The 17,298-nt window shown below is 39.3% G+C and overlaps 1 long non-coding RNA gene across 1 annotated transcript in view; it reads left to right on the forward strand.

The window, feature by feature from the left end:
• Positions 1-17,298, forward strand: part of LOC118651541 — an 81,050-nt gene that overhangs the window by 27,398 nt on the left and 36,354 nt on the right. The window contains exon 3 of the long non-coding RNA XR_004966293.1: positions 15,982-16,219. This is a non-coding gene — a long non-coding RNA (uncharacterized LOC118651541). The remainder of the gene's footprint in view (positions 1-15,981; positions 16,220-17,298) is intronic.

The following is a 17,298-nucleotide window of genomic DNA, read 5'->3' on the forward strand; positions in this document are numbered from 1 at the left end:
GAAGCTTGAAAAATCTCAAACAGGGTAAAATAACTTGATATCTTAACAGCCATGCTAATACACATCATATGCATACTGCTAAAAATAACTGAAGAAAATAAATCATGAAAGTATTGAGAGAGAAAAAAAGTAGGGGAAAAATAGTTAGAATGACTGGATTTCTCACCAAATACCAGAGTACAGAAGGATGTAACAACATTTTCACAGTGCTGAAAGAAAATACCTGTCAACAAGAATTTTATATCCAATAAATATCCTTCAGGAATAAAAGTGAAATAAGGACATTCTCAGGTGAAGAAAAATTAAAATAGTTATAGACCTACAATAAAAGAATTGCTAATGAAATTTGTTCAGATAGACAGGAAGTAAAACCAGAATGAAACTTGGAACATCATTAATAAAGAAAGAGCATCAGAAAAAATAGATATACCAGTAAATATATATTATTTGCCTTAAGAGTTCTTTACAATATGATTGATAGTAAAAGGTAAACATTATGAATTCTTTAAAGGTTTTAAATAATGAGGTATATATATGACAAGTACATCACAAATGGGTAGGATAAGGCCACCTATGTTGTGAGAAGATTTATATATTCTGTTTTAAGTAGCCAAGTATTGATTTTTAAACTATAAAAGGTTAAGTATGTGTATTATAATGCCTACATCATCCATTAAAAAAGTAAATCTAAACAAAGACAAATATGAAAAAACATATAGAAAAATTAAAATGGTATACTAAAACCATGTTTAAATAAGCTAAACTTGGGCAGGAAAGGGGAAACAGAGGAATGACAAGCAGAGAAAACTAGCAGGAAAAAAAATGGCAGACGTCTAACCAACTATATCAATAATTACATTTAATGTTAATGGTCTAAAGATGTCAACTAAAAGACAGAGATTATTAGAATATATTTAAAACTATGATCCAACTATGTGCTGTTCATAAGAAACTCACTTCAAATATAATAGTACTAGAGGCCCGGTGCACAAAAATTTGTGCACTCGGGGGGGGAGGGTCCCTCAGCCTGGCCTGTGCCCATTTGCTGTCCAGGACCCCTTGGGGGATGTCCACCTGTCAACTTAGGCCCACTCCCTGAGGGATCAGGCCTAAGCTTGCAGTCAGACATCCTTCTGGCAGTCAGGGAGCCCTCGGGGGATGTCCGACAAAAGGCTTATGCTCCCAAGGGAGCTGTGATAAGGAAGCTGGGGTGACAGAGGAGCCACGCTGTCCCGCCATGCTGCCCTGGGTCGGGTCGCACACGGGACTCCCGCCGCCCCGTGTCGCAGATAGCAGGCCCAGATGGCGGCAGGGCAGGTGGGATGGCGCTGTCCTGCCCCATCACCCCAGGTGGCAAATAGCAGGCCCGGATAGCGGCGGGGCAGGCGGGATGGCGCTGACCAGCCCTGCCTGCAGTATGCAAATTGCCTCCATCTTTGTTGGTGGTTAATTTGCATATCATGCTGATTAGCCAATGGGAGGCATAGCAAAGGTATGGTCAATTACCATGTTTGTCTATTATTAGATAAGATAGATACATTAAAAGTAAAAGGATGGGAACAAAAGAATACTATAAAAACACTAGTAAAAATAAAAAAGCTGGTATATCTATAGCTATGTTAATTTCAGACAAATTAGACCTCAAAGCAGAGAAAATTAACAGAGTAAAAGAGCGACATTAAATATTGATAAAAAGGATCAACTCTTCAGAAGATAACAAACCAAATAAAGTGTGCATCTAACAAGAGATTCAAAATACATGAAGACTGAAAAACTGACTGAAAGAAAAATAGACAAATCCATGATTACTGATGGAAAGTTCACCCCTCTCTCAGAAACTGATGGAATTAGTAGACTGAAAATAAGAAGTATATGGAAGAACTATCAGTGAACAGTATTAACTGGCACTTAATGCATTCTCTATTCAACAAAATACACACTATTTTCAATTAAACATGGAATATTGCCAAGATAGACTATATCCAGGATAGATTAAAAAACACTGAATAAATTCTTAAGAATTGAAATTGTACATATTATTTTTCTGATCATAATAGAATTAAACTAGAAATCAATAGAAGACAGTGGGAAAATCCCTTCCCAGAAAACACTTGGAAATTACAAAAGACACTTCTAGAAATCCATGGCTCAAAGGAAAATCTCAATTGAAATTCTAAAATGTTTTGATCTTTTTGAAAATGAAAATCAACATATCAAAAAATTTGGGATGTAGCTAATGCAGGTTTGGAGGGAAATTTATAGCAGAAAAATGCTTATATTAAAAAGGCAGAAAGGCTTTAAATCAATAATCTAATGTTTTCACTAATAACTTAAAAATTTTAAAGTAAACCCAATGCAAGCAGAAGGAAGGAAATAATGAAGAACAGATATGAATGACAATGAGAACAGGAAAACAATAGAGACATTCAACCCCCAAAGTTGTTGATTTTAAAAGGTCAATAAAATTGATAAACCTCTCACAAAACTGACCAAAAGAGAGAGAAGACACAAATTATCAATCAGTAATGATAAAATAAGAAATGCTATTTCAGGACTATCAAAAATGAAAAAGCAGATAACACTCCAGACATTGAAAAGTTAAGGAAATACTGTAAACATTATTATGCATATGACAACTGAAGTGGTTTTGTGACTATTTAAGAAATTGAATTCATAGTTATACACCTTGTGAGAGTCTACAGGCCCACATGTTTTTATCAGTGAATTATACCAAACACTTAAGAGAGAAGTAAAATCACTAATTCTATACAAACTCTTCCAAAAAATAAGAGAGGGGGGAACACTTATCAACTCAATTTATGAGGACAGAATTACCCTGATACCAAAACTATTAAAGATAATACAAGAAAACTATAGACCAATATCCCTCATGAATATTGATACAAAGATCCTCAACAATATTTCAGCAAATCAATTGCAGTAATCTGTACAAACAAGAAAAAAAATGCAGCCAAGTGGAATTTATTCCAGGAATGCAATACTTAAAAATCAACCCATGTAATCCATTATGTAAACAGTATAGAAAGAAAAGTATGTTTACTAGTATATCACTTTATGCAGAAAAAGTTTTTGAAAGATATTCCTCACCCATTCATTGTAAAGACATAGCAAAATAGAAATAGACAGGAATTTTTTCAGCATGCTAGAGTATCTGCAAAAACCCTTTTACTAACCTCATGCTTAAATGGTGAAAAACTGAATGTTTTGTCTTTAAGTTTAGGAATCAGCCAAGGATATCCATTTTCATCACTCCTAACCAGATAAAGAAGGTCAAAAAATTATCATTATTATTAAAAGGAATGCAGATGGGAAAGATAGGCATGCGACTGGCCCTATCCTATCTAATAAAAGAGAAACATGGTAATTAGCGTATGACCGCTACCCTTCCCATTGGCTAATCAGGGCAATATGCAAATTAACTGCCAGCCAAGATGGCGGCCGGTAGCCACACAGCTTGAAACTAACATGAAGCTTGCTTGCTTCAGTGACGGAGGATCCAACGTTCCCCGACTGCCGCTGCGGCCTCTGAGCTGCAACTCTAAGCAACTATGTTACAAATATAGAAGCTAAACAAAACCCCAGAAACCTGCTTTAGTCCACCGGGCTTCAGCCAGCAGGATCGCAACATTGTTTCAAATACAGAAGGTAAACAAAGGCCAGAAACCTGCTTTCAGCAGTGGAGGCCTAAGAGCTAGAGCCAAGCCTCAAAGCTAAAGCTGGCCCAGAATAACAAAAAGAAAAAAGAAAAAAGGAGCAGTTGGGAGCTTCAGTCACCCGCCAGCCTGAAAACAGCCCTCAGCCCCTCACCCAGACTGGCCAGGCACCCCAGTGGGGACCCCCACCCTGAAGGGTGTGTGACCAGCTGCAAACAGCCATCATCCCCTCACCCAGGCTGTCCAGGCACCCCAGTGGGGACCCCCACCCTGATCCAGGACACCCTTCAGGGCAAACCAGCCAGCACCCACCCGTCACCAGGCCTCTATCCTATATAGTAAAAGTGTAATATGCCTCCCAGCACCGGGATCAGCGGAGCTGAGAGGCCTCCCAGCACCGGGATCAGTGTGACGGGGCAGCGCCCAAACCCCCTGATCACCCTGTGGCTCTGTGTGTGACAGGGGGCGGGGCCACAACCTCCCTATCCGCCCTGCTCTTTTCGTGACAGGAGAAGACGCCCCAACCCCCTGATTGGCCCTGCTCTGTGCCTGATAGGGGGGAGCTCCCCAACCCCCCGATTGCCCTGCGGCTCTGTGTGTGATGGGGTAGAGCCATAACCTCACCATCGGCCCTGCCCTGAATGTGACAGTGGCGGCACCCCAACCCCCTGATCCACCCTGCTCTGTGTGTGACAGGGGGTGGTGCCACAACTCCCCTATCAGCCCTACTCTGTGAGTGACAGGGGGGAGCTCCTCAACCCCCTGATGGGCCCTGCTCTGTGCGTGACAGGGGGCAGCGCCCCAACCCCCGGATTGGCCCTGCTCTGTGCATGACGGGGGTGGCGCCGCAACCTCCCTATTGACCCTGCCTTGAGTGTGACAGGGGGCGGTGCCCCAACCCCCCAATCGGCCCTACCCTGAGCATGACTGAGGGTGGCATCACAACCTCCCAATCCGCCCTGTTCTGTGCATGACAGGGGGCAGCGCCCCAACTCCCCAATCAGCCCTGCTCTGAGCCCAACTAGGGGCTGCACCTAGGGATTAGGCTTGCCCTCTGCCACCCAGGAGCAGGCCTAAGCCAGCAGGTCGTTATCTCCCGAGGGGTCTCAGACAGGGAGAGGGCACAGGCCAGGCTGAGGGACCCCCCTCTCCCCCTGGGCCTCTAGTTCATAGATAACATAATTGGTTATGTAGAAAATTTTGACGCAATCTACCAAAAACTCTTAGAACTAATAAGTATTAATCAAGATTATAGGATATAAGATCAATACCAAAAAAAGCATTTCTATATATTAACTATACAGTTGAAGCCAAAATTTTTAAAAGAATACTACTTAAAATATCTCAAAAGATTAAATAATTAGGTATAAATTTAACTTTTGTACTAGATCTGTACTCTGAAAATTACAGAACACTAACTAAAGAAACTAAGGACAATTAAATGAATAAAGAGACATTCAGTGTTTTGGGATTGGAAGACTCAACATAGTTAAGATGTCAATTCTCCCCATGTCAATCTACACTTATTTTTTATTAATGAGAATTACAAAGTTTATTTTAGAATACATAATTATTATGGGACATTTGAATATATCTTCTCAGGAAATGAAAAACAATGTATGTCGGCATTCAAAAGTTTAGAAAACAGTTAATAAAATACTTTTATGAAACACCTATGGAAGTGTTCATTTGACAAGAAAATACACACACTTTTTTAATCACACACAACCAAACATGACTGAAAACATATTGACGAATTACACGTAGCTACAACTAACAGGAAACACCTATAGTCTTTCTGACAGGTGTCATTCTTTTTGACAGCACCATTGTAGATGTCATGGTGATTAAGAAAAATATACTCAATGGCACTGTTAACTTGATAAGGTGTTTCCCATAGAAATTAGACCTATACAGATGTAATCTAGAAAAGAGGGGATTCAGATATAAGCATGAAGTCTGAATCAGTCTCCTGGTGGACACAAAAGGGCTTACAGAAAAATTCAAACTCTGATGGATCTTTGATGCAGATTTTGTGAAGACATCAGTGGAAATCTATAGTTCTCAGAAAATATGTATCAGACAGTTGTTGATGATTTTGAGAATCTTGACTAGAAGATCAAACAATCTAAATAACAGGCTGGAAGACTTGGTCCTTGAAGCTCTTATGTCTGTCTGTCTGAATGTGTTGCAAGTAGAAGTGAGATCCTTGCACAGAGTCTCAAGGAAAGCATTTCAGGGACCCACGTATGGGAAAGTGGGAAAGTTTACTGTAGAAGCAAAGTCAAAGGATTGCCCCATGTTCGGCTCCATCCCGCTGTGAAAGAAGTCCAGCCTTGTCTTTATCAAGCCCAAAACAGAGGCCAGTGTCCAAGAATTCTGTGCCATTGGTTCAGTCCATATCAAAACTTAGTCCTGTTCAGCCTTTATTCCTGTCTGACTAGCATAGGCTCTATTCCTGACTGCACTCCAGCTGGCACTGTGTTATTGTATCCAGGCTCGAACTTGGAGCCTGCATTTGGAGCCTGCAGGCCTGCCTGCTCAGGAGCTGCTAGGATGAATGGCTGCTATGGAGAGAGAGGCACTGACACATCAGCCAGCACATGCTAGAGAGAGAGAGAAGAGCTCTTTCGTAAGCTGATTATATTATACTAGAGGCTCTGTGCATTAAAAATTCATGCACTGGACGGGGGATCCCTCAGCCCAGCCTGCTCCCTCTCACAGTCCAGAAGCCTTAAGGTGCGGGAGGTGACCCAGCGATCAGGGGAAGGTGACACCCCCATCACACCTCTGCTGCTGCCACTGCTGGCAGCGCAAGCCTCAGCTGGCCTTACTTACCTGAGCCTCGGGTGGCCCTGGGTGGCTGGGCAGCCGACATCCAAGGCTTGCCTGTGCCTCGGGCTGGCCCTGGTGGCTGGGAGGCTGAGGGAAGGTCCTGGCTGCACCATGCACCTGCCACCCCCCCAGCAGGGCTGAAAGAACTGGGAGACTCTGGCAGGGCTGAGGGGACTGGGCACCGCCATCCTGTGGCTATGGTGCTGGCTTATTTGTGGTGGCATGATGGTCAATTTGCATATTCCCTCTTTATTAGATAGGATCAGGCTTCAGAAGGACCAGGTGCATTTTCAAACTAACCAATCAATTTCCCAAACTTTTGTGGGCTGGTGTTGGGTCCACCCCGTAACCAATCCATTTCCTCTATATTCCAGTGTTCTGTGTCTCCTATCCAAACTGATCCTTTCCCAGGCTAGACAGTCAGGCCTCTAAAATCTCCATCTTAGTTCCTACTGTGCATCCCTCATAGTGGATGAACTGCCTGCCCCCTGTGCCACCTTGGCTTCCACTGGGCATGTGCCCAGCAGAGGCATTTCTCCTGCTGTTTTTGTTCCTCCCCCAATAGTGGCCCATAGTGACCCTTCCTGCCTGCTTTACTTCAGGGATTATGTCCCAAGGGCATAGGATGCAGAGGTCCCAGGGGGAGCCTATACTAGTAAATGCTGCAACTTCCTAGCGAAGCAGGCTTATTATCCGATTCAGCTCCCTAGTTTATTGTGCTTCTTCATGTCTGATTCCCTTTGCTCCCTTTCTTTATTAATATCTAGCTATTTTGCCCTAAAATCTGACTAATGCCTTCTTTGTTTTTGCCTTTGAAATCTCATGCAAGTGAGAATACTAAGTTATTCTAACATGGACCATAAAGGAGATTGATTCTGGAAAATCAAGGTTCTAACATTATCCAATGGAAGGAAAAATATTTAGATCTTGATTTTGTTTCCCTATAACAGGTCCTTCTTAATTCAAAGTCTACTTGCCAAACATCAGTCCAAAGGAAGAAAAACAAGCAAAGGTCCAAGTATGAAAATGATTCCCATAGAACTATATTCTTTCCTAAACTTGCCATACATAAAATGTATCCCAACTATTTATTAGAATGGAAAACAGAAAAAAGACTCCTATACCTATCATCCCAAAAATGAGCTTTGTCAGAGGGAAAGGTGGAATATATATATATAATGGACCACAGATATAAAGGACTACCACAGGAAAACCCAAATACCAAACTTTCACTTTTCAATGGCTCCATAAAACAGAACAAATAAAGCACTATAAAAAGACTAGAAGCCTGTTGCACAAAGATTCGCGCAATAGGCCTTCCTTCCCCTGGCTGCCGACACCGGTTTTCCTCCGGCACCCGGGACCCAGGCCTTTGGTCCGGCCACAGCGGAGAAGCCAAGCCTCGAGGCTAGGCTTCTCCGAGGCTTGGCTTCTCCCCTTCAGCTGCAGCAGCGAGGCTTGGCTTCTCCCCTCTGGCCACAGCGAGGCTTGGCTTCTCCACTGCAGCTGCAATGGAGAAGCCAAGCCTCTTCAGTCTTCAGTCTTCAGTCTTCAGTCTTCAGTCTTCACTCTGGCCGGAGCCATCAGACTTTGCTCGGCACATGCATATGCAAATTAAGCACCATCTTTGTTTGGTTAATTTGCATAGTCACTCTGATTGGCTGGTGGGCGTAGCGAAGTGACACCAATTTGCATGTTTCTCTTTTATTAATGTAGATATTTAGCCTAACTGCATGTAAAAGTACACTTTAATTCACCCATCTATCTAACAAGCATCAAAATAGAACATATTATTAAACGTTTTAAGAAAAAAGCACTACTTACTAATTTATGTACTATTGTTGAAAGCTTCTCATTGTTAGCTCATGTGAGTATTCATTCCTGAAAGTGATTAGTAGAATCCCATAGTGCAGTGGTCGGCAAACTGCAGCTCATGAGCCACATGTGGCTCTTTGGTCCCTTGAGTATGGCTCTTCCTAAGCCTTAGGAGTACCCTAATTAAGTTAATACCAATGTACCTACCTATATAGTTTAAGTTTAAAAAATTTGGTTCTCAAAAGAAATTTCAATTGTCGTACTGTTGATATTTGGCTCTGTTGACTAATGAGTCTGCCGACCACTGCCATAGTCCAGTGATGAAAGGGATTCAATAATCACAATATATTCACAACATTAATGAGAACTCTTTCATGTTGATAACCTTCTGGCACATTATACATGGATTAATTTCTACCAAGCTTTCTCACATTACTTACATTTTAGTTCTTTTTAGGAGGGAATATTCACAGTCAGTCCTTTTATGCTTTTGAAGGGAACTGGGATAACTGAAGCCTTTCCCAAATTCTGCACATTAGTATGGTTTTCTCAGTGTGCATTTTCACATTTTGAAAGGCTATGTGATAAATGAACATTTACACTTGTACAGTTTTCTTCAATATGAGTTCTTTCATGTTTTGGATGATAAGGGAGACAAGAAAATGTTTTACTACATTTTTTAACATACATATGGTTTCTCTCCAGTGTGATTTGTTTTGTGTGTTTGAAAACTTTGATAAGATCTGAAGGCTTTCCCACATTCCTTACATTCATAGGGTTTGAGTTTTTTCATATATTTGTAAGGAACTGTGATGTCCATAGGCTTTACCACATCCCTGACATTCAAAGGGTTTTTCTCCAGTGTGATTTCTTTTATGTTTCTGAAGATCACTGGATACTAAATGCTTTACTACATCATTTACACTTATAGGGTTTCTTTCCAGTGTGGTGTATTTCATGTTTTCAGATAATGGAGACAACTAAATGCTTTGCTACATTTTTACACACATATGTTTGGAAATTTTGATAATATTTGTAGGATTTTCCATATTCCTTACATTTGTAAGGTTCCCTTCCAGTATGAATTCTCTCATGTATTCAGAAGGAACTGAGATGACACTATGCTTTCCCACATTCCTTACATTCGTAGGATTCCTATCTAATATGTGTTCTTTTGTGATATGGAAGAGAATGGGGATAACCAAGGGTTTTGCTACATATTTTACATTCACAGGGTTTCTCTTCAGTGTGATTTCTTTCATGCATTTGGACACCTTAATGAGAACTGAAAGCTTCACCACATTCCTTACATTCACTGGGTTTCTCTCCAATATGAGTTCTTTGATATGTTTATAAGGAACTGGGATCTCTGTAGGCTTTACTACATTCCATACATTCAAAGGGTTTCTCTCCAGTGTGTTTTCTTTCATATTTTTAAAGATAATGGAGACAAGTAAATGTTTGACCACATTAATTACATACATATGGTTTTACTTCTCTGTGATTTCTTTATGTGTTTGAAAACTAAAGTAACATGTGAGGGCTTTTCCACATTCCTTACATTCATAGGATTTCTCTCCAATATGAATTAGGCAATATATTGAAGAGAATTAAGGCAACTGAATGCTTTACCACATTGTTGACATTTATAAGGTTTTTTTCCTCCAGTGAAGAATCTTTCATGTATTTGAAGTAAAGTTGAAGAACTAAAGACATGACAAGATTACAGCATGACAGATGCTGCAGGAGACCCACTTGGGACTGAGAAGGGCAGGCGACACTACATCCTAAGCACTTCTGCAGCCAGAATGGATGTACATGCCATTGCAGCACCTCAAGCTACAGATTTAAAGCAAGCATGCCAATAAAACTCACAGAAGAATGTTTTTGGTTATGGATAAACTGATTCTAAAATTCATATGGAAAAGCAAAGGAGCTAGAATACCCAAAAGAATTTTGAAAAAGAAGAATAAAGTATAAGGAGTCACACTATTTGATTTTAAAACTCTAATAGTCGAGGTAGTATGATATCAGCAAAGGAAAGTCACATGGTCAATGGAACAGAATAGAGAATACAGAATTAGAACCACACAAATATGGTCAATTAATTTTTTTTATAAATTTGAATAGCCATTAGAATAAACAAGAGATAGACTTCAAAAAATGGTGTTGGCACAACACCATTTAAGAAAAGAACTTTGGCCTAAATCCCACATTTAGTACAAAAGTTAATTCAAAATGGATCATAGATGTAAATGTAAAATATGGAACTATGTAACTTTTAGAAGAAAACATAAAAGAAATAAATTCTTCATGACTTGAGATTAGGCAAAGAGTTCTCAGCTATAACACTATAGGTATAAATCCATTAAAAAAATGATAGCCGGCCACTGTTGCTCAGTGATTGAGTGTCAACTCATGCACCATGAGGTCACCAGTTTGATTCCTGGTCAGGGCACATATCTGGGCAGCTTATCAATGTTTCTATCTTTCTCTCCATCTCCCTTTCTCTCTCTAAAAAAATTAATAACATTTTTTTAAAAAATTGATAAATTAGACTTTATTAAAATTGTTAATTGCTCTATGAAAGACAATGTTAAAATAATGAAAATATATAACAACATACTTGGAGAAAATATGTTTTAAATCATACATCTGGAAAAGAACCTAAATATAGTCATATATTCTTGAAAAGAATATATAAAGATCTGTCATAACTCAACAGTAAAATAACCCAATTAAGAAATGGGCAAAGGACTTGAACCTTTACCAAAATGTATATATGTAAGTCAAAGAAGCATGTTAAACAACATCAGTCATTGGGGAAATGCAAATTAAAACCACAATGAGATACCAGTATCTATCTGTAAGAAGGGCTAAAATTTAAAAAGCACTGACCACACCATGAGCAGTAGATGTGAAACAATGGGTACTGTCATAAATTGCTGATGGTAATGCAATATGAGTCAGCCACTCTAGAAGACAGTTGGTCAATTTCTTACAATGTTAAATGTACATATTATATGGCCATTAATCCTACTCCTAGTATATACTCTAGAGGGCTATAAACTATGTTCACAAAGAAATGCTGTATCAAATATTTATTCATGACCACCAGAAATTGGAAACAATGCAAATATCCTTCAACAGTTGAATGAATAAACAAATTTGGGTACATACTTAAAATAAAATACTACTCAGCAATAAAAAGAAACGAAGTATTGATACACATAATAATTTCAAAAAGCATTGTTTCAAAAGCACTGTGCTAAGCGAAAGTAGCCGGACTCAAAGGTTACAGCCTGTGTGATTACATTTATGACACTATCAAAAGGATAAAATGCTAGTAACAGACACTAAATCAGTGATGCCAGGGGCTAGGAGTAAGGAGGAGGGTAAGACTAAAGGGATAGCACAATGGAGTGTTCTGGGGTGATGGAACTATTCCAGATCCTGACTGTAGGGGTGGTGCTATGAATCTACACATGTGTTAAAATTTGTAGTACTGCACACCAAAAAGAAAGAAAGAAAGAAGAAAGAAAGAAAGAGAGAGAGAAAGGAAGGAAGGAAGGAAGGAAGGAAGGAAGGAAGGAAGGAAGGAAGGAAGGAAGGAAGGAAGGAAGGGAGGAAGGAAGAAAGAAATGCCAATTGTATGTTCATTCAAATAATAAAATTTAAAAAGTAGTGGAATGTATTAGGCACACTGCTGCCTATATAGGGGAGTGCAGGGTGAAGATGAGTATAATTCAACCAAGTAGAAAGGAGTTCTTTTAGGGAATGGGCAGAACGGGTGTTCAATACACAACCAGCAGTGACCATGATAAGCATAAACTAAAGGACAAATTAATGTAAGAAAGTGGCTTAGATCTGTTAGAAATTCAGTGATGGATAATTCTAGATTAAACTGAGATGTGTGAAAAATAAACTTCGCTTACTTTTTTGTTATTTGGAGCAAATATAAGGAAGCAACAAGCCCTCTGTTAAGGACAGATGGTGTAAGATTAGATGACAGACAGCATTGTCTACCTAATTGCTTTTATGCCTCTATTTTATCTGTCAAGGAGATGACCTGATATAAATTAAAATGGTGAGTTCTGAAAACAGAATGTACTATATAACTCCACTAGAGTTAAATATATGTGGATATAGAAATAGATATATGGATATATAGACACACACATATGTGCATAAAAATAATATGAGAAGGGCATACACTTGAAATGTTAACAATTGTTATTTCTAGATGTAGGAGTCTCATTTTCTTTTTGCTATGCATTGTATTTCCTGAATATTCTGCAAGGCACACTTACCATTTCTAAAATAAAACAGAACAAATAAGTGATTTTAAAATGAAAAATAGTGTAAAAAAACTTTAAGAAAAAGAAGCCCCAGGTGAGTAGTTTCTCAAAGAACATATAGATTTTATAAGAGTTACAATTTAATACACCCCAAAGCACTGAAAGAACTTTTGGAGAACAGAAGATATGCAAAAGTTCCAATCTTTAAAAAAAAAAAATCACCTTCTGAAAACAGCAGCCATATTGTACACCTAATTATTGAAAGAACAGATTTGGAGAATTTAGAGAAGAAATGCCACTAGGATGCCAGCTTAGGCTCACTAGAACTGTCATAACAAGAAGTGGTGGCTGCTATGTCCTCAGACTTGATCTGTTCAACATTTTTTTTTTTTCCTCTTCCTGGTGATAGACTCTTGATGTTATTTTGGGAAACTATTTTGGATATTTAATAGACTCCTAGAGCTTACCCTGGCCAATAGTTAACACAACTTTTCTCCTAAAACCTGGTTCTCCCAGTATCTTTTCCATCTCAGGAAGTAGCAATTGCAGCCTTCCAGGGGTCATTCCTGACATTGTCGTCTTCCTCATATTCCACCTTCAAACCCATCGGCAAAAGCTGTTCTTTTTAACTTTAAAATACATCAAGATCTGACCACTTTCTGCTACTTCCACCCACATCCACTACCACTCACCATCTTTTCTCACCTGGGTTATTACAATGGCCTGTAAGTGAAATTCCTACTTGTAGTTTTGGCCACTAACACTCTATTTTTTTAAAAAAACACTAGTTAGGCCATGTCACTCCTATGACTCTATTTCACTCAGAATAAAAACCAAGGTTCTTACCATGGCCTTCAAGGCCCCTAATGAAATGCTTTGCTGTCTTCTCTTCTTCCTTCTCTCCCCTCCCCTCCCCTCCCCTCCCTTCCCCTCCTCTCTCCTCTCCTTTCCTCTCCTCTCCCCTCTCCTCTCCTCTCCCCTCCCCTCCCCTCCCCTCCCCTCCCCTCCCTTCCCCTCCTCCCTCCCCTCCCCTCCCTTCCCCTCCTCTCTCCTCTCCTCTCCTCTCCTCTCCCCTCCCCTCCCCTCCCCTCCCCTCCCCTCCTCCCTTCTTCTTCTTCTTCTTCTTCTTCTTCTTCTTCTTCTTCTTCTTCTTCTTCTTCTTCTTCTTCTCTCTCTCTCTCTCTCTCTCTCTCTCTCTCTCTCTCTCTCTCTCTCTCTCTCCCTCTCCCTCTCCCTCTCCCTCTCTCATCTCCACTTGGCTGTAGCCACGACCTTGAACCAGACATATCCAGTTCTTCCTCAGGGCCTTTGCTCTTACTCTTTCCTCTCTCTGGAATGTTCTGCTTCTAGATAAATGCCCACAGAGCTGGGGAGGCCATATATCCTGGTTTTCCCAAGTGGGTCCCCATTTGTGCCTGCTATCCCAAAACAGGAACAATCATCAAGTATCCCCATTTGGCTGATAAATCAGATGGTTGCCCTATTTGTGGGTCTCTGCATCATCTCTCAGGCTGCTCAGTCTCAACTTCTCCCTGAGGACTCTGACACCTGATTTAAAATTATAGCCCCACTTACCTTCTTTCTTTGTTTTGTTTGAGGGGGGGGGGGGGTTCTATGGCTCTTTTCACCTGATACACTCTATTACTTTCTTACTTACTATGTTTATGGTCTGTATTCTGCCAGTACGTATGCAAGCTCCATGAAAACAGACATCTTGCATGTTTTATTTTCAATATCATAGCCCAGCACCTAGAACAGTGTCTAGTCCAAAGCAGTTCTCAATAAATATTTATGGATAAGTGAATGTACAAATGAATGCCTGGAAACTTGTTTTCTCACTAGATATCAAAATAAAATAAAAAATGTATCTTTGGGGGCCTTGAGGAAAAAATAAATATTCTATGAAACATTCCTTGAAGCCACATAATCCAATATGCCTTTTTATCTAATTAAAATGTATTATCCTAGTCTTAAAGGCTGTTAGAGTTTTAATTTAAATATTTTGTTCAAATAAACATACATAATTATATAATATGACAGGATTTCTTTATTCCTTTGGTTGAAAATGATAAAAATTTAACCTGAACTTCCAGAAATAAGGAAAAATAGGAGGGAATGTTTATTGGAAAGATGCTGTGGAGTCTCACAGAAATGCAGGATCAAACCTCAGCAGAGTAGCTTCTGGGATTGTTAGAGCCTCAACACAGGATTTTAATCACAAACAAGATTCTTTCTTCTCTGCTCTGCTCCTGCTGTATTTTGACCTTATTCTCTCATATTGCAAACTGACTGTAGAAGTGCTTTTTCTTCTAGCTCCCAGCTGTAATTTTTTTTTAAAAAAGTTCTTCGACCCCAACTTGAATCACATGCACTATGGAAATAGAGGAGGAGGTACTGCGATGGCTCTCCCACCACCCAGAATCATCACTGTGGTCAGAACTGCTGGTTCCTGCCACTGAAGACGACTCTTCCCATATCAAAATTCACTTTGATACCTTTTTGTTTTTAAAATGCTGCACAATGCTATAGCCTATTCCAAAAATTAATAAACGCTAATATGTTGTTTGTTCTAAATGTGCAAGATTTTTTTCTATACATTAAGACTCTGATTCAGCACTTTTATAAGCTCTTTGCAATTTTACTACCCAGTAGTCGATTTACTTTGCTTTAATAAGACACATTACTGAAATACTATACATCCCATAGTCATAAATACTCTCTTTTTTCACTATGTTAAATAGTGATATATATTTTCAATTTACCTATGGTGAGTGTTAGAATATGGCAGCTATATTTGTATTTCACGATGTAAAGTGAATGATAATATTGCACATGCTGATTTATTTCCTTCTTTTCTATCCACAATGATCTCACTGTGCTATTTCAACTTAAAAATATGAATATTGAGGTACCGGCTGTTTTAATGCTAGGGAATACTTCTTTCCCATGAACCAACAGTGTTACTTATAAGAGGAGAGAGACAGAAAAATAAAGAAAAGATTTCTCAAGGCCACCTAAACCAAATAAACCAACAACAACCGCCAATACTAGTTAAGTTTTGACAACATTGCAAAATTTCTTTTTTAAGGTACAAGATACAGAAATTCCCAGGAAAATAACAAAATCAATTAAAGCACAAATCCTTATAACTAGCATTGTCATTATGATTATCATGTTTTAGACACAAAATCCCTCATCCACATTCCCCATTAAATTTGCTGTATAACTTGTGCAAAGCAAATACTTTAAATTGAACTACAATGTTATGGGTGATATGTAGCTGACAATTTTTTTTTCATCCTGTTTTTTTAATGGGTTTTTCACTTTGAAGGAATCTAACAGATTTTATCTCCTTTTAGAAAAGCATGCATGCCGGGACTGAAGCAGTGACTTATGCTATGACATAATATGTTTTTGACACAAAAAGTACTTGTCAAAAATCAAGATTCGAAAACAGTCATTCTAAGTGTTTTAAGGGGAGCGAGGGAAACCTGGCTTTCATGTCAATAGTACAGCTGACATAAATAATGATGGAAAACTGACAGCTACCAGATATGATTTACCAGTAGATGCTTCAAATCCCTAAAAAATGAAAAGGTAAGAAACATCAATTTTGAATTTTATAGTAATTTTGCTGTAATGTAATTGAACTTCTCATTGTAACAAGTGTCATTATAATTGTATTAGTAATTGGTGAGTCATATCATGAATAACCTGTTTAGCTGAATTCTTGTTTTCATAGTATAGCTGCAGCTCTGCCTCAAAATTGAGTTTGAGTTGGCACTTTGGAAGACTAGATTTAATCTTTCATCTTCCACCTGTCTCTTATGAGTAATTTTATTGTAAAAATACACAAAAGGAAAAATTACAAGGTTAGGTGATGACATGCAGTTTTAACTGGTCGTGGTCCTCAGAAACAGTGACGATGAACTGGGAAGATGTGGCTTTTCTGAAGCCTAGAGGAAAGACAGCGTGCTTTCATACAACTGCAGAGAAATGTTTGTTCTAAAAAACGACTCCAGGGAAATCATGCCATTGCAACATATTTTCCTCAAAAGACTCATCCTCTGCTCTGGGACTTCAAAACTTCCCATTTGTACATATTGACTGCTTCATTCTGGTGTAATCTATGTGCTCTCTCACTCCGGTTCATTTTTACAGGACAAGCTGTAGGTAGGAATCAGTAGAAAGGGCTTTCTCTCTTTCTCTTGACCACTGCCCACCCAGGCACACAAAATGCCAACATTTTATCGGATCTACTATCATAAAGCTATGATTGTATGCTAAGACTTTTACCTTCATTTTAGAAATAGACTAACTTTATCCAAGCCTTCCTGGTTTGGGCCAGCTATAATGTGCTAACATGAAGCACAAATACCCCGGCTTTGTTGTACACTCACTTGAATGCCTTTGCCTTTTCAAAAGAACTTTGCCATCCATAACATAGGCTAGCTAGGTGCTCTCACCAAATCCATCTATCCTCCTTTCTGAGTTTGCAACTCTCTCTCATTTCCTAGCCTTTCTTGAAGCTAGCAGCGACCATGTGACTGAGTTCTAGCCAATAGAAAGAATGTGACTTCCAGATTGCGTGCATAGCAAGCTTGCATGCCCAACTGACCATTTTTCTTCTGCATCTGTCAGCTGAATGGAGAGGTCCCTGAGAACACAGAGGAAGG

The sequence above is a fragment of the Myotis myotis genome, unplaced genomic scaffold (genome assembly GCF_014108235.1).
Source record: "Myotis myotis isolate mMyoMyo1 unplaced genomic scaffold, mMyoMyo1.p scaffold_m19_p_3, whole genome shotgun sequence".
Taxonomy (NCBI): Eukaryota; Metazoa; Chordata; class Mammalia; order Chiroptera; family Vespertilionidae; genus Myotis; species Myotis myotis.